The 4,504-nt window shown below is 40.8% G+C and overlaps 1 pseudogene; it reads left to right on the forward strand.

Annotated features, from left to right (window-relative positions):
• The first annotated feature begins 343 nt into the window (after positions 1 to 343).
• On the forward strand, positions 344 to 1,111 carry LOC102765814 (annotated as a pseudogene).
• The last annotated feature ends 3,393 nt before the right edge of the window (positions 1,112 to 4,504 follow it).

Below are 4,504 nucleotides of genomic sequence, written 5' to 3' on the forward strand. Positions count from 1 at the left end.
CCACTGAGGGTCTTGGAATGTATCCCTGTGATTAAGGGGTACTACTGTACCACAAACTAAGTGACATAAAAGAGCAGAAGTGTCACAGTTCTAGAGGTTAGAAGTTGGAAATCAAGGTGTTGGCAGGACCATTCTCCCTCTGAAACCAATGTGGGAGAATTCTTTCTTGCTCTTAGCTTCTTGCTTCTGCATTGATATGACCCCCATGAGCATTCTCTGTATATGAAATGTTTTATACATATGCTTGTGTAATTTTTCACTCTAAGTAAAATAAGTATCCTTAAGAAAGAAAAGAAAAAAGGTAAATTGAGTTGCAGTTGAGGACCCCACTCTCAGGCCAGGTTCAGGACCATGAGCTGGATTCATTTCCAGATTGGGCAACCCAAGAAACAGATTATTCCCCAAACAGTGGAGAGAGACTTCAAAAGGGAGCATGAGAAACTGCAGCTGGAAGCCCAGATCAAGAGACTGCAGAAGAGCCCCATTGCTGACCTAGCCATGTCCAAATCTGCTGTGAAAGAAAATATCCTTAGATGTCTTCTCCAATGCCTTCCGTGAGCAAGACCAGGACTTCCTGAATATGGTGACAGCATTGGGCATGGTCATGAAGCAGTTGGATGCCTTCAATCAGCAAAATATGAACCAGATCCAAAGGACCTGGATTGAACCCTTAATAAAGTGTGGCAGTGCCTTCTCAAGTATCATTATGGCAGTGAAATAGCAGGAGCAGGCCTTAAAGGACTATAGCAGATTGAAGGTCAAGTTGGAGAAGTACAAGGAAAAGGACCCTTGCTAGTCAAACTCCATTGGGCCCAAGACGAGCTTCAGCTTGTAGGAGACAACTTGGTCGCCAAGATCAAGCAGCTCCTGGATGAGATGCTGTGGTTCTACAACAGTCAACCTGACTACGTCCAGCCTTGCTTTGAGTCCCTTATCCTAGTGCAGATGGTACACTGCTCTGAAATGTTTAAGATCTGTGGAGACTTGACCCAACAACTTGACCAGCCTGGCTACCCAGTGGGAAAGGGAGAATAAGGCCAAACAGAGTGAGCTGACAAGTAAATGCCTATTACCCTGGGAAGACTCCTGGGACATCAGTCAGTATCTCTAGTCTTTTCAAGCTTAGGCTCAGGCAGCTGCCCTGCAGAAAGACCTCCCTCTGGGAAAGGCTGTCAGCTGGAGGGTTGGGGACAGAGGCAGCTCCTGCTCTACCTCACCAACACTTTAGCATGAGCCTGGCACCAAGAGCCCCAAACAGGCTACTATCTCCCCACCCAATGGCGAGAGCCTGCAGACACAAGTAGACAGTGTAGAAAAACCCCAGAGGCTTTCTTATTTTTTAAAAAAATCCATCTGAAATTCATCCTGGCCTAGGGCCAGAGCTTCTGGCCTTCCAAGAGCATGGGCTTTGTCAGCTCACTTGCGGTCTTAACCTTGCTTGCATGGTTAGGATCACATCTATCTTCATAAGATGCATGTGGGGAGTCCACCCATTCTCATTGGGTGATGTTCATTTGTTATCTGGAAGAGCAATAAAGCACTCAGAAAAGTACCCTCCCCTCCACAAAGAAAAAAACCACCTAGACAGGTTTTTGTTATAGTGTTTATTGATGAAACGGTTCCATTTAGAAAGTTTTATGCATCAAAAAGCTATGAATTTGACTAAGCTGTCCATTAATTCATCTCTGAAAAAGTGAGTGGCATTTAATTTTAGCTACTATATTTTACAGCATTAGAAACCTTATGCATTAGGTAGTTTCTCAAAATGTTATTCTCTATACAATGGCATTTAGCAAACAGTCTATCATCTCACCCGGATGCATGTAGAAAGGTCTCATTTGAGAGCTCTGCGGTAAATAGCTGGTATTTAGTGACAAAAGTACGCCTAACCCGAGTTTTCTACCACCCACATGGACTTTTTACTCTGAGAATTGGTCTTCTCGGCCACTTCATAGCCAATGAGGACATCCCAGCAATTGCCCCTTGTGTAACTTGGCATTAGAGCACCAGGCCTGTCTGAGGGTAGTGGCAGGCATTATGATTATAGCCAGATAAATAAAGGCCTATTTTTAAAATGCCAATTTGAGATATCAATCCAGGGTTCAACATTCTCAGAATTGAGTTTTCAGCAATCTGGTATCCCGAATGCTCTCAAGTTTCCTTGGCATTCCTTGGCCTCACTCCAGTCTGCTCCATCATCCCATGGCCATCCTCTGCCTGTGTGTCTGTCTCCTCTTGTTGTAAGGACACCAGTCATTTTAAATGAAGGGTCCACCCTGTTGCAGTATGACCTTATTTTAACTAATTATATTTACAATGATTCTATTTCCAAATAAGTTCACATTCTGAGGTAGTGGGCTTAGGACTTTGATATGTCATTTTTGGGACACCTTAATTTATGACAGAATATAGAGATGATTGATAATTGGTCCCTGCATTGGATACCTCCTTGTCTGATAGCTTAAAGATATGCAGGCTTAGAAATTAGACACACTTGGCTTAGAAGCTCAGTCAAACCCACTTACTAGCCAGATGACCTTACCTAGATAACTTAAGCCACATTAAAAAATGGGACAAAAATTTGAGAAAATTAAATAAATTGAAGGGCTAGTGACCATGTATCAAGATGATTAGCAAAGGTAGATACTGAATAAATACTGTTTTCCCCAATACCAAGACTTTATTACCTGATCAGTTTATTCACGCATGCATTTATTTTTTAGTGAGCACCTAATACATCCAAGCACTAAGGTATCATTCATATAATACAGAAAATGACAGTAATTACCATTCAACTCTAACCTGGATTTTAATTGAAACATTTATTTCACAAAATGCCAAAACAAATTCAAGATAAGAAAAGTGGTCACTTGCCCACAACCTGAGTATTGAAGAGTGATAAAGGGGAAAAGAACGAACATTTATTGTTTACCATGTAGCAGACACTATATTAGGTGAGTTATAGATTATCTCATTGATTCTGAAATCAGCATGGGGAGGTAGTTGTTCAATTAAGTAAACTGGTCTCAGGAAAGTGAAGAAACCTGCCTATGAACATGCAGCTAATAATTACTATGAGCCTTTCCCCCATCACTGCCACACTGAGGAGTCTATTTGCTGTTGGTTAGGCATTTTATTGTCAAATTGAAGATGCAGACATGAATGAGGAAGAACAATGGCTCAGTACTGCTTCGCCAGAACCCTTTACTCTATGCATTTTATGGCAATTTTCTTCAGGCCATTTTTGTACCCACTTCTGACTTATTTTCTTTCGATATTACATATGAGAATGATTCAAGCGAAGCCTAGATTGTGCCAAATTCTGTTTACTTTTTGCTACATGGGTTTGGAGAGACCCACTAGCACCCTTTAACCACAATCCCTTAAAATCAGAGTGGCAAGGGATGCTGTCAGTGGTCACATATGAGGACTCGTTACAAGATTCTAATGGCCTCCATTCTCTGTTCTAAGAAACCAGGCACCTACACATTAGCTGGAAGCAATCCTCCAGCTTTACACTCTTCTCCCCTGACTTCTTCAAGGCCCCGCATCACCACCTAAGGATGCATTAAAACTAGTGCCAGGTAACAAGTTTTCCATATGGTTCGTCTTTCCAGTGAAATCCTACAAGTTTTGCATCTTGGAAGACCATGAGAGCCATGGTGTTGACTTCTGTTCCTACGTTCTTTCCTTCACTTTATTGTCTGAGTGGTTCATATATTCTCCTGGACACCAGCAGGTATCTTAAAAGCCTTTCAAAATAATATACTCCTCCTGTTGTTTTGGATAACCTGCTTCAAAACTCTTTTGGCATTTTATCCTGAATATACTGAGGTTTATTATGTAGGTTTATTCATTTGTGCAGATGTGGCTGTGAATCAGTCTATTCAAAATTGAAAGTGATGACTTCTTACTGGCATTACTGTCAATGAGAATCTGCTTTAAGAAACTAAGCAGCAGGAACCTAGAACAGTGGTTCTTAACTAAGGGCAATTTGGCCATTCCTCATGCAGGGAATGTTTGGAGATATTTTTGGTTTTCATAACTGGTATGTGTCTGGGTGCTATTGGTATCTATTGGGTAGAGGCAAAGGATGTTGCTAACCATTCTACCATTGCAGGCCATTCTTCTGTAAGAAGGAATTACCTGGCCCCAACATCAGTAATGCTAAGACTGTGAAATCTTGACCCAGAGGAATATTTTTATCTTTCGATCTTTAGGCATCATCTTGAAAACATTGTGACCTGTGATCCATGCTCAGATCAACTATTTAATAATTATTTTAATATGGTCAAATGGCTTAGTGCTTTTGGACATTAGCTTGCTCATATGTAAAATGAGGGAAGTGGCTTTTGGGAAAGAAATTGGAACAAGTTGAGCCACTAACTCTATTTTATGGTCAAAGGAAAAAATGTTTAATATTTATGGATGTTCATTGAAGAATTATCTGTCATAGTTAATATTATAAAACAGTTCTGTTTAAATAAATGTTAGTTTATTCATT

This window comes from Myotis davidii, unplaced genomic scaffold, assembly GCF_000327345.1.
Source record: "Myotis davidii unplaced genomic scaffold, ASM32734v1 scaffold79, whole genome shotgun sequence".
Taxonomy (NCBI): Eukaryota; Metazoa; Chordata; class Mammalia; order Chiroptera; family Vespertilionidae; genus Myotis; species Myotis davidii.